Genomic DNA, 23,416 nt, shown 5'->3' on the forward strand with positions numbered 1-23,416 from the left:
CTAATATTAAGGAAGTCTCAAGGTATTACTCGCCTGAGTTAAAGTACCTCATGATTAGCTGTATACCACACCATCTACCAAGAGAGTTTTTATCTACATTTTTCATTGCCCTCTATTTACCACCACAAACCGATGCTGGCACTAAGACCGCACTCAACAAGCTGTATAACACCATAAGCACGTAAAACAATTCTCATCCAGAAGCGGCGCTCCTAGTGGTCGGGGACTTTAACGCAGGCAAAATTAAACTCTAGACCACCTTTACTCATTTACATTTACATTTACGTCATTTAGCAGACGCTCTTATCCAGAGCGACTTACAAATTGGTGCATTCACCTTATGATAACCAGTGGAACAACCACTTTACAATAGTACATCTATATCTTTTTTTTTTGGGGGGGGGGGTAGAAGGATTACTTTATCCTATCCCAGGTATTCCTTAAAGAGGTGGGGTTTCGGGTGTCTCCGGAAGGTGGTGATTGACTCTGCTGTCCTGGCGTCGTGAGGGAGCTTGTTCCACCATTGGGGTGCCAGAGCAGCGAACAGTTTTGACTGGGCTGAGCGGGAACTGTGCTTCCGCAGAGGTAGGGAGGCGAGCAGGCCAGAGGTGGATGAACGCAGTGCCCTTCTTTGGGTGTAGGGACTGATCAGAGCCTGAAGGTACGGAGGTGCCGTTCCCCTCACAGCTCCGTAGGCAAGCACCATGGTCTTGTAGCAGATGCGAGCTTCAACTGGAAGCCAGTGGAGTGTGCGGAGGAGCGGGGTGACGTGCGAGAACTTGGGAAGGTTGAACACCAGACGGGCTGTGGCGTTCTGGATGAGTTGTATGGGTTTAATGGCACAGGCAGGGAGCCCCGCCAGCAGCGAGTTGCAGTAATCCAGACGGGAGATGACAAGTGCCTGGATTAGGACCTGCGCCGCTTCCTGTGTAAGGCAGGGTCGTACTCTGCGAATGTTGTAGAGCATGAACCGACAGGATCGGGTCACCGCCTTGATGTTAGCTGAGAACGACAGGGTGTTATCCAGGGTCACGCCAAGGCTCTTAGCACTCTGGGAGGAGGACACAATGGAGTTGTCAACCGTGATGGCGAGATCATGGAACGGGCAGTCCTTCCCTGGGAGGAAGAGCAGCTCCGTCTTGCCGAGGTTCAGCTTGAGGTGGTGGTCCGTCATCCACACTGATATGTCTGCCAGACATGCAGAGATGCGATTCGCCACCTGGTTATCAGAAGGGGGAAAGGAGAAGATGAATTGTGTGTCGTCTGCGTAGCAATGATAGGAGAGACCATGTGAGGATATGACAGAGCCAAGTGACTTGGTGTATACCGAGAATAGGAGAGGGCCTAGAACTGAGCCCTGGGGGACACCAGTGGTGAGAGCACGTGGTGCGGAGACGGATTCTCGCCACGCCACCTGGTAGGAGCGACCTTTCAGGTAGGACGCAATCCAAGAGTGAGCCGCGCCGGAGATGCCCAACTCGGAGAGGGTGGAGAGGAGGATCTGATGGTTCACAGTATCAAAGGCAGCAGATAGGTCTAGAAGGATGAGAGCAGAGGAGAGAGAGTTAGCTTTAGCAGTGCGGAGAGCCTCCGTGACACAGAGAAGAGCGGTCTCAGTTGAATGGCCAGTCTTGAAACCTGACTGATTTGGATCAAGAAGGTAATTCTGAGAGAGATAGCAAGAGAGCTGGCCAAGGACGGCACGCTCAAGAGTTTTGGAGAGAAAAGAAAGAAGGGATACTGGTCTGTAGTTGTTGACATCGGAGGGATTGAGTGTAGGTTTTTTGAGAAGGGGTGCAACTCTCGCTCTCTTGAAGACGGAAGGGACATAGCCAGAGGTCATTCAAGGGTTTTTCTTTATATTTACTAATTCCTACACTGTAGAATAATAGTGAAGACATCAACACTATGAAATAACACATATGGAATTATGTAGTTACCAAAAGGTGTTAAACAAATCAAAATATATTTTCTATTTGGCCTTACTCCATATACAGAGACGCATACAAAGCTCTCACTCGCCCTCCATTTGGCAAATCTGACCATAATTCTATCCTTCTGATTCTTGCTTACAAGCAAAAATGAAAGCAGAAAGTACCAGTGACTCTGTCAATAAGGAAGTGGTCAGATGACACAGATGCTACGCTACAGGACTGTTTTGATAGGACAGACTGGAATATGTCCCGGGATTCATCCAATGGCATTGAGGAGTATACCACCTCCATCACCGGCTTCATCAATAAGTGCTTCAACGACGTCGTCCCCACAGTGACCACATGTACATATCCCAACCAGAAGCTATGGATTAAAGGCAACAACTGCAATGAGCTGCCGCTTTCAAGGAGCGGGACACTACTCCGGACGCTTATAAGAATCGCGCTATGCCCTCAGACGAACCATCAAACAAGCAAAGTGGCAATACAGGACTTAGATTGAGTCCTACTACACCAGCTCTGATGCTCGTTGGGTGTGGAAGGGCTTGCAAACTATTACGGACTAGAAAGGGAAACCCAACCACGAGCTGCCCAGTGACGTGAGCTTACCAGACGAGCTAAATGCCTTTTATACTCGCTTCAGGGCAAGCAACACTGAAGCATGCATGAGAGAATCAGCTGTTTCAGACGTGTGTGATCACACTCTCCATAGCCGATGTGAGCAAGACCTTTAAACAGGACAACATTCACAAAGCCGCGGGGCCAGACGAATTACCAAGACGTGTACTCAGAGCATGTGCGGAACAACTGGCAAGTGTTTTCACTGACATTTTCAACCTCTCCCTGACAGAGTCTGTAATACCTACATGTTTCAAGCAGACCACCATACTCCCTGTGCCCAAGAAAGCGAAGGTAACCTGCCTGAATGACTACCGCCCCGTAGCACTCACGTTGGTAGCCATGAAGTGCTTTGAAAGGCTGGTCATGGTTCACATCAACACCATCATCCTGGAAACCCTAGACCCACTCCAATTCGCATATCGCCCCAACAGATCCACAGATGATGCAGTCTCAATTGCACTCCACACTGCCCTTTCCCACCTTGACAAAAGGAACACCTATGTGAGAATGCTGTTCATTGACTACAGCTCAGCTTTCAACACCATAGTGTAAAAAAAGCTCATCACTAAGCTAAGGACCATGGGACTGAACACCTCCCTCTGCAACTGGATCCTGGACTTCCTGATTGTCCGCCCCCAGGTGTTAAGGTTAGGCAACAACACATCTGCCACGCTGATCCTCAACACGGGGGCCCCTCAGGGGTGCGTGCTTAGTCCCCTCCTGTACTCCATGTTCACCCATGACCTACGTGGCCAAGCACGACTCCAACACCATCATTAAGTTTGCTGACAACACAACAGTGGTAGGCCTGATCACCGACAACAATGAGACAAACTATAGGGAGGAGGTCAGAGACCTGGCAGTGTGGTACCAGGAAAACAACCTCTCCCTCAACGTCAGGAAGACAAAGGAGCTGATCGTAGACTACAGGAAAAGGAGGGCCGAACACGCCCCCATTCACATCGACGGTGCTGTAGTGCAGCGGGTCGAGAGTTTCAAGTTCCTTGGTGTCCACATCACCAACAAACTATCATGGTCCAAAGACACCAAGACAGTCGTCAAGAAGGCACGAAAACACCTTTTCACCCTCAGGGGACTGAAAAGATTTGGCATGGGTCCCCAGATCCTCAAAAAGTTCTACAGCTACACCATCGAGTGCATCCTATCCAGTTGCATCACCACCTGGTATGGCAACAGCTCAGCATCCGAGAATAAGGTGCAACAGAGGGTAGTGCGTACAGCCGAGTACATCATTGGGGCCAAATTCCTGCCATCCAGGACCTACATTACCAGTCAAAAGATTGGACACAGCTACTCATTCAAGGGTTTTTCTTTATATTTACTAATTCCTACACTGTAGAATAATAGTGAAGACATCAACACTATGAAATAACACATATGGAATTATGTAGTTACCAAAAGGTGTTAAACAAATCAAAATATATTTTATATTTGAGAATCTTCAAAGTAGCCACCCTTTGCCTTGATGACAGCTTTGCACAATATTGGCATTCTCTCAACCAGCTTCATGAGGTAGTCACCTGGAATGCATTTCAATTAATAGGTGTGCCTTGTTAAAGTTAATTTGTGGATTTTCTTTCCTTCTTAATGTGTTTGAGCTAATCAGTTGTATTGTGACAAGGTAGGGGTGGTATAAGCAAAGAGAAATGACAGTCCATCATTACTTTAAGACATGACGGTCAGTCAATCTGAAAAATTTGAAGAACTTTGATAGTTTCTTCAAGTGCAGTCGCAAAAACCATCAAGTACGATGATGAAACTGGCTCTCGTGAGAACCGCCACAGGAAAGTAAGACCCAGAGTTACCTCTGCTGCAGAGGATAAGTTCATTAGATTGACTAGCCTCATAAATTGCAGCCCAAATAAATGCTTCACAGAGTTCAAGTAACAGACACATCTCAACACCAACTGTTCAGAGGAGACTGCGTGAATCAGGCCTTTATGGTCGAATTGCTGCAAAGGACACGAATAAGAAGAAGAGACTTGCTTGAGCCAAGAAACACGAACAATGGACATTAGACCGGTGGAAATCTGTCCTTTGGTTTGATGAGTCCAAATTTGAGATTTAGGGTTCCAACCGCTGTGTCTATGCGAGACGCATAGTAGGAGAACAGATGATCTCCGCATGTGGGTTCCCACCATGAAGCATGGAGGAGGAGCTGTGATGGTGTGGGGGTGATTTTCTGGTGACACTGTCTGTCTGATTTATTTAGAATTCAAGGCACACTTAACCAGCATGGCTACCACAGCATTCTGCAGTGATACGCCATCCCATGTGGTTTGCGCTTAGTGTGACTATCATTTGTTTTTCAACAGGACAATGACCCAACACACCGCCAGGCTGTGTAAGGGCTATTTGACGAAGAAGGATGGAGTGCTGCATCAGATGACCTGGCCTCCACAATCACCCGACTTCAACCCAATTGAGATAGTTTGGGATGAGTTGGACTGCAAAGCGAAGGAAATGCAGCCAACAAGTGCTCAGCATATGTGGGAACTCCTTCAAGACTGTTGGAAAAGCATTCCAGGTGAAGCTGGTTGAGAGAATGCCAAGCGTGTTTAAAGCTGTCATCAAGGCAAAGGGTGACTACTTTCAAGAATCTCAAATGTGAATATTTTTTGAATTTATTGACACTTTTTTGGTTATTACATGATTCCAGGTGTTATTTCATAGTTTTGATGTCTTCACTATTATTCCACAATGTAGAACAATGTAGAAAACTCTTGAATGAGTAGGTGTGTCCAAACTTTTGACTGGTACTGTATATACAGTGGGGGGAAAAAGTATTTGATCCCCTACTGATTTTGTATGTTTTCCCACTGATAAAGAAAGGATCAGTCTATAATTTTAATGGCAGGTTTATTTGAACAGTGAGAGACAGAATAACAACAAAAATATCCAGAAAAACGCATGTCAAAAATGTTATAAATTGATTTGCATTTTAATGAGGGAAATAAGTATTTGACCTCCTCTCAATCAGAAAGATTTCTGGCTCCCAGGTGTCTTTTATACAGGTAACGAGCTGAGATTAGGAGCACACTCTTAAAGGGAGTGCTCCTAACCGCAGCTTGTTACCTGTAAAGAAGACACATGTCCACAGAAGCAATCAATCAATCAGATTCCAAACTCTCCACCATGGCCAAGACCAAAGAGCTCTCCAAGGATGTCAGGGACAAGATTGTAGACCTACACAAGGCTGGAATGGGCTACAAGACCATCGCCAAGCAGCTTGGTGAGAAGGTGACAACATTTGGTGTGATTATTCGCAAATGGAAGAAACACAAAAGAACTGTCAATATCCCTCAGCCTGGGGCTCCATGCAAGATCTCACCTTGTGGGGTTGCAATGATCATGAGAACGGTGAGGAATCAGCCAAGAACTACAATGGAGGATCTTGTCAATGATCTCAAGGCAGCTGGGACCATTTTCACCAAGAAAACAATTGGTAACACACTACGCCGTGAAGGACTGAAATCCTGCAGCGCCCGCAAGGTCCCGCTGCTCAAGAATACATATACATGCCCGTCTGAAGTTTGCCAATGAACATCTGAATGATTCAGAGGACAACTGGTGAAAGTGTTGTGGTCAGATGAGACCAAAATGGAGCTCTTTGGCATCAACTCAACTCGCCGTGTTTGGAGGAGGAGGAATGCTGCCTATGACCCCAAGAACACCATCTCCACCGTCAAACATGGAGGTGGAAACATTATGCTTTGGGGGTGTTTTTCTGCTAAGGGGACAGGACAACTTCACCGCATCATTTGACATGACCGTGTACTGTCAAATCTTGGGTGAGAACCTCCTTCCCTCAGCCAGGGCATTGAAAATGGGTCGTGGATGGGTATTCCAGCATGACAATGACCCAAAACACACGGCCAAGGCAACAAAGGAGTAGCTCAAGAAGAAGCACATTGTCACGTGCTGACCAGCAGAGGGAGCGATTGTATTAGTTTTGGTCAGGACGTGGCAGGGTTTTTGTGTGTGTTAAGTGTTGTGTTGGTGATTGGACTCCCAATTGAAGGCAGGTGTGTTGAGTTGCCTTTGATTGGGAGTCCTATATAGTAGTGTGTGTTTTTCTTTGGGGTTGTGGGTAGTTATTTTTGCACTGCGTTGGTTAGCCTGCAAAACTGTTGCTGTCTCGTTTATTGTTTTTTCCTGTGGATGCCTTACTTGAGTATTAAAAAAACTATGAGTATTCACATTCCCGCTGCGCCTTGGTCCATTCTTGAAGACAGCTGTGACACACATTAAGGTCCTGGAGTGGCCTAGCCAGTCTCCAGACCTTAATCCCATAGAAAATCTGTGGAGGGAGCTGAAGGTTCGAGTTGCCAGCCTCGAAACCTTAATGACTTGGAGAAGATTTGCAAAGAGGAGTGGGACAAAATCCCTCCTGAGATGTGTGCAAACCTGGTGTCCAACTACAAGAAACGTCTGACCTCTGTGATTGCCAACAAGGGTTTTGCCACCAAGTACTAAGTCATGTTTTGCAGAGGGGTCAAATACTTATTTCCCTCATTAAAATGCAAATCATTTTATAACATTTTTGACATGTGTTTTTCTGGATATTTTTGTTGTTATTCGTCTCTCACTGTTCATATAAACCTACCATTAAAATTATAGACTGATCATTTCTTTGTAAGTGGGCAAACGGACAAAATCAGCAGGGGATCAAATACTTTTTTCCCTCACTGTACTAGGCGGTGTCAAATTGGGCCTTCCTATGTCACTCCCTTTGTTTCCTTCCCCAGGCGTTATTGTTTCTGTTTCTGTTTCATGTCGGTGCGCTGTTAGTGTTTCTTGTTTTGTTCATGTTCGTTCATTTATTAAATGCATTCACTCCCTGAACTTGCTTCCCGACTCTCAGCGAACATGTTACAGAATAATGCCTCACCAAAGGGAAGCATCAGGGAGTGTTTTTTTGTTTATTTTTGTGTTGGAGGTGACGTCGGGTCCAGGTGTCAGTACCGGAGCTACCAGGGAGGCTTGAGCCGGTTCGTCGGACTCTCATGCCTCAGCCGGCTTGACAGGTTCCCATGCCTTGGCGGGTTCGACGGGTTCCCCTGCCTCAGCTGTCTCGACAGGTTTCCATACCTCAGCGGGATCGATAGGCTCCCATGCCTCAGCGGGTTCAATAGGCTCCCATGCCTCAGCGGGTTCAATAGGCTCCCATGCCTCAGCTGGCTCGATAGGCTCCCATGCCTCAGCTGGCTCGATAGGCTCCCATGCCTCAGCTGGCTCGATAGGCTCCCATGCCTCAGCGGGCTCGATAGGCTCCCATGCCTCAGCTGGGTGAACAGTTTCTCGTGCCTCGGCCAAAGCAACCGGGGTGGCGACCGGTCCGCTCCTGATCCCCGGGATCGTCCCTTTGGTTGGCGTCCGGCCGCAGAGGGTACTGTCAGGGGGTACTGTCATGTATGCTCTCTCTCCAGCGCTCTAGGTCGCCATGCTCCCTCACCTCAGCTGCATTGACATGTTCCCGCGCCTCAACAGAGGTGACCGGTCTGGTCCTGATCCCCGGAATCGTTTTGGTCGGCGTCCTGCGGCTAGAGGGGGTACTGTCAGGTGTGCTCCCTCTCCAGCCTCTAAGTCACCAGGCTGCTGATTATTGTGGACACCTGTCACCATCGTCACGCACATCAGCGCCTCATGACACTCACTTGGATTCCATCACCTCCTTGATTACCTGCCGTAGTACCAGGCGTTATTGTTTCTGTTTCATGTCGGTGCGCTGTTAGTGTTTCTTGTTTTGTTTATGTTCATTTATTTATTAAATGTATTCACTTCCTGAACTTGCTTCCCGACTCTCAGCATACATCATTACACATCTCTGCTACCGCACGGCAAGCAGTAGTGGAGCGCCAAGTCTAGGTCCTAAAGGCTCCTTAACAGCTTCTACCCCCAAGCCATAAGAATGCTGAACAATTCATCAAATCCCCCCCCCCCCCTTTGTTTTTACACTGCTGCTACTCGCTGTTTATTATCTATGCATAGTCACTTTACCCCTACCTACATGTACCCTCACACATTGACTTGGTACCGGTACCCCCTGTATATAGCCTTGTTATTTTTATTCTTTTGTGTTACTTCTTTAAAAAAAGATTACTTTAGTTTATTCAGTAAATATTTTCTTAACTCTATTTCTTGAATTGCATTGTTGGTTGATGCCTTGTAAGTAAGCATTTCACCATATTCGGCACATGTGACAAATACAATTTGATTTGATTTGATAATGGACATCCTAAAGTTTCTAGTTTCTATTCAGTCATGATCAAAGGGAAAAGAGGAAGACCGCCATCCATCTCATAAAGGTCTGTCCGACTCCTTCCCATTTAATATCCTGTGTTGTTGATGTAGATGCAAATGTAATAGAATGTATTAGATATTTTAGAGTAGAACATGGTTTCCATTCCACAGGAAATTTCTTGGATTTGCCAATATCAGGATGAACAGATAGGAGTTTTACAGAGCACTGAGAAATGTCTATGTCAGGGTAGGCAATTATCCAACGCTGGTACTGTGGACTCTGTGACCTCAGCTTCATACATCACATCTGCCACCCATATGTGCTGCTGTGTGTGTGTGTGTGTGTGTGTGTGTGTGTGTGTGTGTGTGTGTGTGTGTGTGTGTGTGTGTGTGTGTGTGTGTGTGTGTGTGTGTGTGCGTGCGTGCTTCCATGCATGCCTGCATGAGTGTGTGTGCGTGTGTGAGCGCACGCGTGTGTGCACGTTCAAGCGTGCGTCCATGCAAACGTCTGTTTGTGTGTTTTAAATCCAATGCTCTTGTGGTGGTGTGTGTTGCAGCCAAATCCATTAAATAGTGGCGCAGCATTTCTACTCAAGTAAAGAGAACATCAGGGTGTGCCAGTTTCTTTTCTGGAAATTCTAACTCTTTTCAAGGAACTCTAATAGGCTACTCTATTACAAGCATAAGAAAACCAAAACAACCTCCATGTAACTGCCAAAATAAAGGAAACTCTCGAGTAGATGAGGGAGACAAAGTATATTGAAAGCAGATGCTTCCACACAGGTGTGGTTCCTGAGTTAAATAAGCAGTTAACATCCCATCATGCTTAGGGTCATGTATTAAAATGCTGGGCAGGCCATTATTTTGGCTACCATGGCTATGCCCCCGTAGGATGACAATACCCCAATTCATGAGTGGACACTGAATGGTTTGATGAGCATGAAAACAATATAAACCATATGCCAACCCAATTGAACACTTATGGGAGATTCTGGACAGGGTTTTCCACCACCCTCAACAAAACATACATTTTTTCCCCCACATTTTTTGTGGAAGAATGGTGTCAGTTCTTTCCAGTAGAGTTCCAGACACTTGTAGAACCAATGCCAAGGTCCATTGATGCTGTTCTGGAGAGTGGTGGCACAATTACATGTTAAGACACTTTATGTTGGTGTTTCCTTTATTTTGGTAGTTACCTATATTTCAAGTGGTTTCATAGTACATTATGAATCTATAATGTGGTCATTAAATGCCAGATGCACAGTAGGTGGAACCCAAGACCCTATAAGACAACAAGCTATTATCAAGTTTGCGTTCCACCAATCATGGATTGTGCAACAGCTCGTTATGTATCTGGACCATGGTCAGGCTAGTAACAGGGTGATTTGCTGCCCACTTGTGGCTACGTCAGGTATACACACATCAATGAGCTGGGTTTACTGAAATTACTAGGTCATAGGAGCAGCAGTTGAATTAATAATTGAATGTATGGATAGTAAATAACTGCAAATGGATGATATTCATTGTCCTTCAAGACTGAAAGTCTTAGTGAATGAACTGACCTCATATCTTGTCATCAAAGATGAGAAGATAATGTGATAGAGCACTTGAGTTCAGTTCTATGGAAAACATGCCATTGCTCTCTGAATAGGAAAAACTAGTTTGACCTAACCCTGTGTCTACTGTATAACATATTACTGTATGTTTTTATAACTTTGGAAAGTATGTTACAAATACCACAGTCAATATTTGCCTATGCAGGATGAAGTCTACACACACACACACACACAGAGAACATCAGAGAACAGCTTGGGTGATGTGACGCAGGCTCTATGAGTGAGTCACTCTGACACAAAGGCTGACTTAAGGCACCATTATTCCCCAGTTACGTCTTCAACAGGTGTAGAGAGACACAAGAATGCAGCCGTTTTTATCTCAAATATCAAATAATTTCTTGGTAACAATTAAGTACCTTACTGTGATTGTTTTAAATTAAAATGGTAAAGAAAAAGAAGAAGAAAATTAGCTTCTTAGCAAAGAGAAATTTCTCAAGCAAGAATTTTGCTTGGACTGTCTGGTAGTGGTCTGAGTGTGTAGTGGAAAACTGAAAACTAGCTGTTATTGACACAGAGGTTTGGATCTCTCTTTCAAATGTACTAATTAACACCAACACTCCATTCCACCAAAACAGGCTGAAATTTCAGGCAGTCTTTTCAAACAGAATTATCATAAATTTCACAATTTCACAATAGTATTTCAAACGCATAGTGTAGAAATTTACAGTACCAGTCAAAAGTTTGCACAACTACTCATTCAAGGGTTTTTCTTTATTTTTACTATTTTCTACATTGTAGAAAAGTAGTGAAGACATCAAAAGTATGAAATAACACATATGGAATCATGTAGTAACCAAAAAGATGGGCTGCAATTTCTAATTAACTTATCCTCTGCAGCAGAAGTAACTCTGGGTGTTCCTTTCCTGTGTCCTCATGAGAGCCAGTTTCATCATAGCGCTTGATTGTTTTTGCGACTGCACTTGAAGAAACTTTCAAAGTTCTTGAGATTTTCCAGACTGACTGACCTTCATGTCTTAAAGTAATGATGGACTGTCATTTCTCTTTGCTTATTTGAGCTGTTATTGTCATAATATGGACTTGGTCTTTTACCAAATAGGGCTGTCTTCTGTATACCACCCCTACCGTGTCAGAACACAACTCATTAAGAAGGCAAGAAATTCCACAAATTAACTTTTAACAAGGCACACCTGTTAATTGAAATGCATTCCAGGTGACTACCTCATGAAGCTGGTTGAGAGAATGCCAAGTGTGTGCAAAGTTGCCATCAAGGCAAAGGGTGGCTACTTTGAAGAATCTAAATTCTAAAATATATTTTGATTTGTTGAACACTTTTTTGGTTACTACATGATTCCATATGTGTTATTTCATAGTTTTGATGTCTTCACTGTTATTCTACAATGTAGAAATATACAAAAATAAAGAAAGTCCCATGAATGAGTATGTGTGTCCAAACTTTTGACTGGTACTGTATATAAAACATACTTTTGGCCATGTAGTGTCTGTGGACACCTGCTCATCGAACATTTTATTCCAAAATCTTGGGCATTAATATGGAGTTGGTCCCCCTTTGCTGCTATAACAGCCTTCACTCTTCTGGGAAGGCTTTCGGCTTTCCACAAGATGTTGGAACATTGCTGCGGGGACTTGCTTCCATTCAGCCACATGAGCATTAGTGAGGTTGGGCACTGATGTTGGGCGAATAGGCCTGGCTCACAGTCGGCATTCCAGTTCATCCTGAAGGTGTCTGATGGGGCTGATGACAGGGCTCTGTGCAGGCCAGTCAAGGTCTCCCACACCGATCTCAACAACACATTTCTGTATGGACCTGCTTTGTGGACTGGGGCATTGTTATGCTGAAACAGGAAAGGGCCTTCCCCAAACTGTTGCCACAAAGTTGGAAGCACAGAATCGTCTAGAATGTCATTGTATGCTGTAGAATTAAGATTTCCCTTCACTGGAACTAAGGGGCCTAGCCCGAACCATGAAAACATCCCCATACCATTATTCCTCCTCCACCAAATTGTATAGTTGGCACAATGCTTTCGGGCAGGTAGTGTTCTCCTGGCATCCGCCAAACCCAGATTCGTCCTATGGACTGCCAGATGGTGAAGTGTGATTCATCACTTTAGAGAACGTGTTTCCACTGTTCCAGTGTCCAATGGTGGCAAGCTTTACACCACTCCAGCCAATGCTTGGCATTGGGCGATCTTAGGCTTGTGTGCAGCTGCTCGGCCATGGAAATACATTTAATGAATTTCCTTATGAACAGTTCTTGTGCTGACGTTGCTTCCGGAGGCAGTTTGGAACCGAGGACAGGCGATTTTTACGTGCTATGCGTTTCAGCACTCAGCGGTCCCATTCTGTGAGCTTGTGTGGCCTACCACTTTGCGGCTGAGCCGTTGTTGCTCCTCGACTTTCCACTTCACAATAACAACACTTACAGTTGACCGGGGCAGCTCTAGCAGGGCTGAAATTTGACGAACTGACTTGTTGGAAAGGTGGCATCCTATGACAGTGCCACGTTGAAAGTCACTGAGCACTTCAGCACGGGCCATTCTAGTGCCAATGTTTGTCTATGGCGATTGCATGGCTGTGTGCTCGGTTTTATAGGCCTGTCAGCAACGGGTGTGGCTGAAATAGCCGAATCCACTCATTTGAAGGGTGACCACATACTGTTGGCCATGTCGTGTAGGACAATCACATTTTTGACTGCACTGGGTCTCTTAATAATCTGGGCTTTCTCTGATGCATTAGTTCCCTTTGACGATGTCATAAGCTATTTGTGTCAATATAATCTTGCTGCTGGTATTGAGACATATTTAAAGGCCATTCATTCATGAATAGGACTGAGTCTGATGCTTCCGTGATGGAAAAAGACTCAAACGCACACAGGTGCTTTGACGTGTGAGACACTTTCATTTCTATGGCTTCAGAGGGAGAAAGAATTTCTGTGTGTGTGTGTGTGTGTGTGTGTGTGTGTGTGTGTGTGTGTGTGTGTTCGCTCTACTTATGCTTCGGTAACCTAAAAACAGTGTGTTTGTGTGTCTGCCAGGTTTGGTTTTGGAGCATTTGTGTGTGTGTCCTCCTTCCTTGCCTTGACATTTAGCGCTGAGCCAGCAGAAGGGCAACCACCAGCAGGGTTACAGCAGAGCATACGCATGCACACACACACAATCCTGAGTCTCAGCAGATATGACAGAGTGGACTGAGTCCCTTGTGAATCACAGGCACCCTGGTCAGACATCTCCTCTTACCTGCCTCATCCTCTCCCTGTGATAGACGCATACACACAGGCAAGCAAGTACGCACGTACATGCATAGACGACATAGTGATTTCCAAGTAACCAATGATATTGTATCATCATATTATCATTGGACCATTGTTGGTGATGATGATGATGATAAAGACAATGCTAAAGACGATGGTAAATTGCGATGCTGATGATGATGGTGATGATGACGATGATGATGGTGATGATGATGATGGTGATGATGATGATAAAGATGTTGGTGATGATGATAATGAGGGTGATGATGATGAAGACGATGGTGATGATGATGATGATAAAGACGTTGGTGATGATGATGGTGATGATGGATATGATGATGGTGATGATGATGATGGTGGTGATAGACGATGGTGATGATAGACGATGGTGATGATGATGATGGTGGTGATGACGATGAAGACGATGGTGATGCTGGTGGTGATGACGATGATGGTGATGATGATGATGACAAAGACAATGATGATGGTGATGATGACAATGAAGATGATGTTGATGATGATAAAGACGATGATGATGATGGTGATGATGATAAAGACGATGATGATGATAATGGTGATGATAATGATGATGATGATGGTGATGACGATGGTCGTGCCTGCTGGGCTTGGTGACTGGCAGCTGGTGGTGGGCAACGTGTCGGCACGACCCCACGCCCCAAATGGTGAGAGGTTCTGGAAGGGCAGGGGAGTGAATCATGCACCAGAGATATGACAGGCAGGGGAGCAATGACCTGCCTCGTGCTTCAGAGCTGTGTGTGTGTGTGTGTGTGTGTTGCATACACTTTGCATTTGTGCGTTTCACACACCTGTTTCTGCCTAAACCTGTCTGTCCGTCCGCCCATCTGACTACAGTACTTGTCCTACTTACCTTGGGGTATGTAAGGTCTTAAACCTACATTATGCTATAATAAACATACTGTATGTAACAGTGAGTGACATGACTTAACAGCCACACCTGTTTGTCAAAACCAGGAGTTATAATTACATAACCTCTAGAAAACAGCCACTCCTCCATCCCTCTCTCTTGTAGCTGTAGTATCTGTAACTGTAGTATCCATAGCTGTAGTACCTGTAACTGTAGTACCCGTACCTGTAGTACCCGTACCTGTAGTACCCGTAACTGTAGTACCCGTAACTGTAGTACACGTAACTGTAGTACCCGTAACTGTAGTACCCGTAACTGTAGTACACGTAACTGTAGTACCTGTAACTGTAGTACCCGTACCTGTAGTACCTGTAACTGTAGTACCCGTAACTGTAGTACCCGTAACTGTAATACCCGTAGCTGTAGTACCTGTAACTGTAGTACCCGTAACTGTAGTACATGTAACTGTAGTACATGTAACTGTAGTACCCGTAACTGTAGTACATGTAACTGTAGTACCTGTAACTGTAGTACCCGTAGCTGTAGTACCTGTAACTGTAGTACCCGTAACTGTAGTACCCGTAACTGTAGTACATGTAACTGTAGTACCTGTAGTACCTGTAACTGTAGTACCTGTAACTGTAGTACATGTAACTGTAGTACCTGTAACTGTAGTACCTGTAACTGTAGTACCCGTAACTGTAGTACATGTAACTGTAGTACCCGTAACTGTAGTACCGTAACTGTAGTACCCGTAACTGTAGTACCCGTAACTGTAGTACCCGTAACTGTAGTACCCGTAACTGTAGTAACTGTAGTACCCGTAACTGTAGTACCCGTAACTGTAGTACCTGTAACTGTAGTACCCGTAACTGTAGTACCTGTAACTGTAGTACCCGTAACTGTAGTACATGTAGCTGTAGTACCCGTAACTGTAGTACCCGTAACTGTAGTACCCGTAACTGTAGTACCTGTAACTGTAGTACCTGTAACTGTAGTAACTGTAGTAACTGTAACTGTAGTATCCATAGCTGTAGTACCCGTAACTGTAGTACCCGTAACTGTTGCACCATAGCTGTAGTACCTGTAACTGTAGTACCCGTAAATTTAGTACCCGTAAATGTAGTACCCGTAACTGTAATACCCGTAGCTGTAGTACCCATAGCTGTATTACCTGTAACTGTTGCACCATAGCTGTAGTACCTGTAACTGTAGTACCTGTAGCTGTAGTACCTGTAGCTGTAGTACCCGTAACTGTAGTACCCGTAACTGTAGTACCCGTAGCTTTAGTACCTTTAACTGTAGTACCTGTAACTGCAGTACCTGTAGTACCTGTAACTGTAGTACCTGTGTGGTCCAGCAGGAGGACTGGAAGACCAATCTCAGGCCCCAGATTCAGCCCTTTACTTTAGCCCGACGTTAGCCCCCTTATATACCTTATCCCCAGCTCTAGCCCTACTATACACTCAGAAAAAAGGGTCCCAAAAGGGTTCTTTGGCTGTCCCCATAGGATAACCCTTTTTGGTTTCTCTGGCAGAACCCTTTTTTAGTTTCAGGTAGAACCCTTTTGGGTTCCATATAGAACCCTCTGTGGACAGGGTTCTACATTGAACCCAGAAGGGTTCTACCTGGAACCAAAAAGGGTTCTAAGGGATCTCCTATGGGGACAGCCGAAGAACCATTTTAGGTTTTTTAAGTAACCCCCAGCCCCATATAACCCCAGCCACAGTTGGCCATTAACTCCTCATCTCTGGGCTTCTCCTAGTCACAGCTCTCCCTGACAGAGCCTCATGCTCCTGCCCTGACCTTTAGCTACATACCTCTGCACATAGCAGCCAGTACAAAGGACACATGCACACAGCAGTCATACACACTCACTGTATACCACCCACACCGACACACACGCACACGCACACGCACACACGCACGCACACGCACACACACACAAAAGCATACACACACGCTACTGCTGACACAGCCGCCCTCACACAATCACATTCTATAAGCTGGATAACCCTGGGAGACCAGCTGAGTATTGTGGGATGGAGGTGAGATCCCACTCACAGTTTAAATCAAATCAAATTGTATTTGTCACATGCACCAAATACAACAGGTGTAGTAGACCTTACAGTGAAATGCTTACTTACAAGCCCTTAACCAACAATACAGTTTTAAGAAAAATAAGTGTTAAGAAAGTATTTACTAAAATAAACTGAAATTAAAAAATTGTAAAAAAATACTACATTTAAATAAAAAATAAGAAAAATAGAAAAAGAACAAATAATTAAGGAGCAACAATAAAATGACAGTAGCGAGGCTATATACAGGGGGTACTGCTACAGAGTCAATGTGCGGGGGCACAGGTTAGTCAAGGTAATTGAGGTAATATGTACATGTAGGTAAAAGTAAAGTGACTATGCATAGATAATAAACAGAGAGTAGCAGCAGCGTAAACATAGGGGTGGGGGACAATGCAAATAGTCCGGATAGCCATTTGATTGGGGGTAGAAGTTGTTAAGAAGCCTTTTGGACCTAGACTTGGCGCTCCGGTACTAGTTCAGAGCCTGACTTCAGACCTCTCTGGACGCGCAGGGAGAGGATCAAACAGAGATAGAAAAAAGCAGAACAACAAACTCTGACACACACACATACGCACACGCGCACACACACACACTTCCCATGTGTTCCACAGTGCTGAGGGAACATTACCCCTACTGTACAGGGATAGGTTTCTCATGTATCGCCAGTGGTGGAAAAAATACCCAATTGTTATACTTGAGTAAAAGTAAACATACCTTTATTAGAAAATGTGTCAAGTAAAAGTGAAAGTCACCCAGTAAAATACAACTTCAGTAAAAGTCTAAAAGTATTTGCTTTTAAATATACTAAGTATCAAAAGTAAATGTAATTGCTAAAATATACTTGTGTTAAAAGTGAAAGTAGAAGTTTACATAATTTCAAATTCCTTATATTAAGCAAAACAGACAGCACCATTTTCTTGTTTTTTGATTTATGGATAGCCAGGGGCACACTCCAACAAACAAAGCATTTGTGTTTAGTGAGTCCGAGCAGATCAGAGGCAATAGGGATGACCAGGGATGTTCTCTTGATAAGTGTGTGAATTTGACAATTTTCCTGTCCTGCTAAGCATTCAAAATGTACTTTTGGGTTTTATAGAAAATGTATGGAGTAAAACATACATTATTTTCTTTAGGAATGTGGTGAAATAAAAGTAAAAGTAGTCAAAAATATCAATAATAAAGAAAAGTACAGATATCCCAAAAAACGACTTAAGTACTTTATACCTCTCGTCTATGGGACCCTGTGACCTACTCAGGTTGAGGAGGAAATAAATGGTCAGTGGTTCTTCAGATTCAGTGAACCAAGCACAGACTTCCGTTATCTCCCCGAAGACTACACTTTGGCTTTAGCTCAGTGGGCTTACACAGTCTTGTGTCACGCAGCCGCGGATAACTCAGGGTTCAAACCCAGTCAGTCACTTAAACATATGCTCCCTCCCAGTGGTAGTGAATGGTACAGTATGAGGACTGGGAAATGTAGGGAACACCTACTGCGAACTCAATCAGCTCATGTATGGAGTCAATACAGCTAATCCCACTGTTTACTTAAAACAAGAGCTTTGACAGCCCACACACCATAAGCTCTACACAGACACACAAAACACACACACACAGAAATACGTCATTTGGTTTAAAAGTAGCCTGGGAATGCATATCGTCCTGGTTCATACACAAACACACAATAATATGCAAAACAATATACAATTCATTACACACACAATTAATAAAACATTCCAATAAAGAAAGCAGACAAAATTCCAAATCTCTAAGCAGATTCAGTTCAATACCTCTGCTCTTCATCATGATCAAATTGAGTGATGATATAATGACGGTGACCTTTAGTGCAAACCTTACTGGGATGTGAGAGGGAGGAGGAAGGGTATTGAGTGTGATTGAAATGAGCAATATCTTCCATCCTAATCTGGGGTCATCCCAGGTCTGTGGATTAGAGGGGGAGAGGAGGGCATACTGTAGAACACGTCTGACCTCAATACATTTAACTTTAAACCGGTGGGCCTCGACAACGCAGAAACACCTCTTACTGTAACATCACCTGGGTTCAGCAGGAGCAAACGAGACAAAATGTTTTGAAACGTGAAACAAAAATCAGCATTTTTATTGAGGACATTTGGGTGGGTTCCCCTTCTGTTAAAATGTTCTCCTACCATTTCATGCCTACCTATAACCTCAACTTGTTAAAGCAGGCCATATTTTAAACTAAACTCACTGAACTCTATCTCGCCTGAGGATGGGGTGGCTTTTAAAACAGCGTAATTTCCAGCCCTATAAGGAAATCCATTGAAATGCTCAGACATTTGCACCAAGAAGCCGGCAGCGTGCTCTGGTCTCTGGTAGGAGATTGCTCTGTCTGCTGTAATGTCTTGCATGTGGCCTGCCGGGAGACAGCGAGGCTGCGTTCAGGAGTGGCATGCAGCGTCTTTCTCTGTAAGCAGCTATTGACTATTTCCTCAAGTACGCACGAGGCACAAACACGCACGCACACAATGTGTGAGGCACATACTAATATGCGCATTATACACATGCACTACACACATCCCAATGAGGCCCTTGCTGCTGGATGGAATCAAAGGCCAGCCTGTTCTCATGTGGGCCCTGCATGTGGCACACACACTCATGCAGGCAAACACACACACATACACACACACATGCACACACACACACACATGCACACATACATGTACAACACAATGCTATTGTCAGAGCAATGAGGAACATTATCGTCCACAGTCATTAGGGACTTGTTTGTCCACGTCCAGAAGTTTCACCTTTGTGATTGTCCACACAGTAAATCAGTGTCTGTGTGTGTGTATAATGTAATTATGTACAGTACCAGTCAAAGTTTGGACACACCTACTTATTCAAGGGTTTGTCTTTATTTTTACTATTTTCTACAATGTAGAATAAAAGTGTAGACATCAAAACTATGAAATAACACATATGGAATCATGTAGTAACCAAAAAGTGTTTAACAAATCAAAATATATTTTAGATTTTAAATTCTTCTAAGTAGCCACCCTTTGCCTTGATGACAGCTTTGCACACTCTTGGCATTCTCTCAACCGGCTTCACCTGGAATGCTTTTCCAACAGTCTTGAAGGACTTCCCACATATGCTGAGCACTTGTTGGCTGCTTTTCCTTCACTCTGCAGTCCAACTCATCCCAAACCACCTCAATTGGGTTGAGGTTGGGTGATTGTGGAGGCCAGGTCATCTGTTGCAGCACTCCATCACTCTCCTTCTTGGTCAAATAGCCCTTACACAGCCTGGAGGTATGTTGGGTCATTTTCCTGTTGAAAAACAAATGATAGTCCCACTAAGCATAAACCAGATGGGATGGCGTATCGCTGCAAAATGGTGTGGTAGCCATGCTGGTTAAGTGTGCCTTGAATTCTAAATAAATCACTGACAGTGTCACCAGCAAATCACCCCCACACTATCACACCTCCTCCTCCATGCTTCATGGTTCCCACCATGAAGCATGGTTCCCACTATGACAATAGTATTGTTTTGTAACTTGTTTTCATTTGTGTAACATTTGTTTAAAATGTAACATTTTCTGTATCTCTCCATCACCCCTGCTCTTTCTGTCACTGTCTGCCTCTCTCTGCCTCTCTTTTACTCTCTCTCTGTCTCTCTATCTCTCTGTCTCTCTGTCTCAGTCCCATATGTAGGTTGTTGCCATGTCACTACTTCAGTACATGTTGTTCTGTCCTGGGCTGGCCGGCCCACAGCACATAAACAGGAATCACACATGATACCCCTACCACACAGGCTTGACTGCAGAAGAGCACAGATCACATTTCACATACAGTACAGTGTCCATGTGTGTGTGTGTGTGTGTGTGTGTGTGTGTGTGTGTGTGTGTGTGTGTGTGTGTGTGTGTGTGCCTGCCTGCCTGTCTGCCTGTCTGTCTGTGTTTCTGTCTGTCTGTGTATATTGGCGAGGTACAGAAGCAGTAAAAAGCGTGTCTGTGAAAGTGTTTTATTTTTTAAATTTACATTTGTTGACTTTTTGTAAAGTGTATTGCACTTTAAATAAAATGTGACTTGACTTGTGAGAGCAACACCCTGTGTTTGGTATTAAGAACCAAGTGTGAATATAAGCAACAGTGGCTGAGACATAAACACATAAGCACTTGCTATCCATTTGGCTCCCCCCGCTCTCTCTCTCTCTCTCTCTCTCTCTCTCTCTCTCTCTTTCTTTCTCTCCTTTCTACTTCCCTCTCTCGCTTTCTCTCCCTTTATCTTTATCTCTCTATTTCTCTCTTACGCAGGATTAAGTTGTCAGGTTCCATTGAACTCGCTGTACCCTCGACCACACAAAACCTTCTAAAGGTACTTTACAGTTATTTATAACTAAGTGTTGTGTAACCCTCTGCTTTCAATGTACCTAACCACCCATAGATAGTACCTGAGTGGACACAGGTACTATCTATGGGAGGACTCTCATATACTGTCTGATAATGGAGGTATACTGTAATATACCTTTTTGTTTTGTAGAACAGAGTAACTTCCCAAAAAAACTGCTCCTTGGACACAGCAGAAGTGGTGTGTGTGTGTGTGCATATGCAGGTGAATCCTTTGGTAAATGTACTATGATTTAGGGCTTTATTCAGTCTGTATAGGGGAAACTCTGTGTTACAGCGTTATTGACATTTAAAGGAAATGTTCCTACATTAGTGGAGATTGCATTCACGGTAAACGCTGCAGATGTAGGCTCAGTAGGAATTTCCCTTTACATTTTTAAGGGCTCGATTCAATCTGATCCGCATTAGCCGACAGAAAAACGGCTTGTTTACAAGTTTTCAATTATTATTATTTCTCAATAGCCTGCACTTTCTCATTCTGATCTTCTAATGTGTGTGGGACGCCACCAAAACATCACCTATGCGGGTGTCGGCTATCACCAGTTAATCCAGGCCTAAATTGTAGATTCAAATAAAGTATTTAATATGTATGTCCTGGTAAGCTGGAGGTACACCTAAGGACTGTGTGTCCTGGAGAGTTAGCCTGTGTGTGTGTGTGTGTGTGTGTGTGTGTGTGTGTGTGTGTGTGTGTGTGTGTGTGTGTGTGTGTGTGTGTGTGTCTGGCTGTCATGTCCCTTTAACGAGATTGTCTGGTCGCTGCTGTGCGTCGGTCTGGCCCTGGTCAGACTTTCCTTTCCGAGGAATTACGCAACAAGCATTCTGTGGACCCGAGGGGGAAATCGTCTAGGTGACGGCAAGGCCTCCTCTAACGTCACAGCCCAGGATTAACCACGGCAACCAGTCAGTAGATTAAAGATACACAATACCTCTGTCTCCTTTTGTTACCCCTCCTACTGCTCTTTCCCATTCTCTCTCTCTCTTTTACTCTCACTTCCTTGCTCACCCTATTTCTCTCCCTACAGCCCACCTATAGAGAAGTCTGGGGGATGTCTATATGTGGAGTCTTACACTGCAGGGCTGGGGCCCAGGGCCTGGGTGCAATGTGTAACATGCATCATGGCCTGGATTGCCTGGCTGCCTGCTGGCCGGGGCCTCATTGAAATGGGAGGCTTGTCAGGGGCTGGGGCACAGTGGTGGGTGGGTGTGCATACTATATAGGTTCTCTCTCTCTCTTTCTTTCTTGGTCTTTCTCTCTTTCCCTAGGTCCTGGTCTTGTCTCTGTATCACATTCACTCTTTCTTTCATTCTTTTTCTATTGGTTTCTGCTATGTCACCATGGGCACATTCTACATGTGCTGTACCCTCTCTCTCTCTCTCTCTCTCTCTCTCTCTCTCTCTCTCTCTCTCTCTCTCTCTCGCTCTCGCTCTGGCTCTGGCTGGCATCAGTCTCCTTACCATGTGGGTTGGTTTTTCCAGGGCCACCTGATGAAGTCAGCATTAGAGAAGGAGGGAGGAAGGGAAGGGAGGGAGCAACAGTAGCCAGGGTGTCCAAACATGGAAACTGAGACATACAGTACGGGAGAGGGGGGGCCACACTTTTCCACTTCCCTCTAAATCACACATTAACACATACAGTACCAGTCAAAAGTTTGGACACACCTACTCATTCAAGGGGTTTTCTTTATTTTACTATTGTCTACATTGTAAAATAATAGTGAAGACATCAAAACTATGAAATAACTCATATGGAATCATTTAGTAACCAAAAAAGTGTTAAACAAATCAACATACAATATATTTTATATTTGAGATTGTTCAACGTAGCCACTCTTTGCCTTGACGACAGCTTTGCACACTCTTGGTATTCTCTCAACCAGCATCATGAGGTAGTCACATGGAATGCATTTCAATTAACAGGTGTGCCTTGTTAAAAGTTCATTTGTGGAATTTCTTGCCTTCTTAATATGTTTGAGCCAATCAGTTGTGTTGTGACAAGGTAGGGGTGGTATACAGAAGGTAGCCCTATTTGGTAAAAGACCAAGTCCATACTATGGCAAGAACAGCTCAAATAAGCGAAGAGAAACGACACTCCATCATTACTTTAAGACATGAAGGTCAGTCAATCTGGAAAATGTCAAGAACTTTGAAAGTTTCTTTAAGTGCAGTCGCAAAAACCATTAAGTGCTTTGATGAAAATGAGGACTGCCACAGGAAAGGAAGACCTAGAGTTACCTCTGCTGCAGATAAGTTCATTAGAGTTACCAGCCTCAGAAATTGCAGCCCAAATAAATGCTTCACAGAGTTCAAGTAACAGATACATCTCAACATAAACTGTTCAGAGGAGAATGCATGAATCAGGCCTTCATGGTCAAATTGCTGCAAAGAAACCACTACTAAA

At 44.3% G+C, this 23,416-nt stretch overlaps 1 long non-coding RNA gene across 1 annotated transcript in view; it reads left to right on the forward strand.

Annotated features, from left to right (window-relative positions):
* LOC106612844 (uncharacterized) overlaps nucleotides 1-23,416 on the forward strand; it is an 84,439-nt gene that overhangs the window by 14,867 nt on the left and 46,156 nt on the right. The gene's annotated exons all lie outside the window — the stretch shown is intronic.

The sequence above is a fragment of the Salmo salar genome, chromosome ssa09 (genome assembly GCF_905237065.1).
Source record: "Salmo salar chromosome ssa09, Ssal_v3.1, whole genome shotgun sequence".
Classification (NCBI taxonomy): Eukaryota; Metazoa; Chordata; class Actinopteri; order Salmoniformes; family Salmonidae; genus Salmo; species Salmo salar.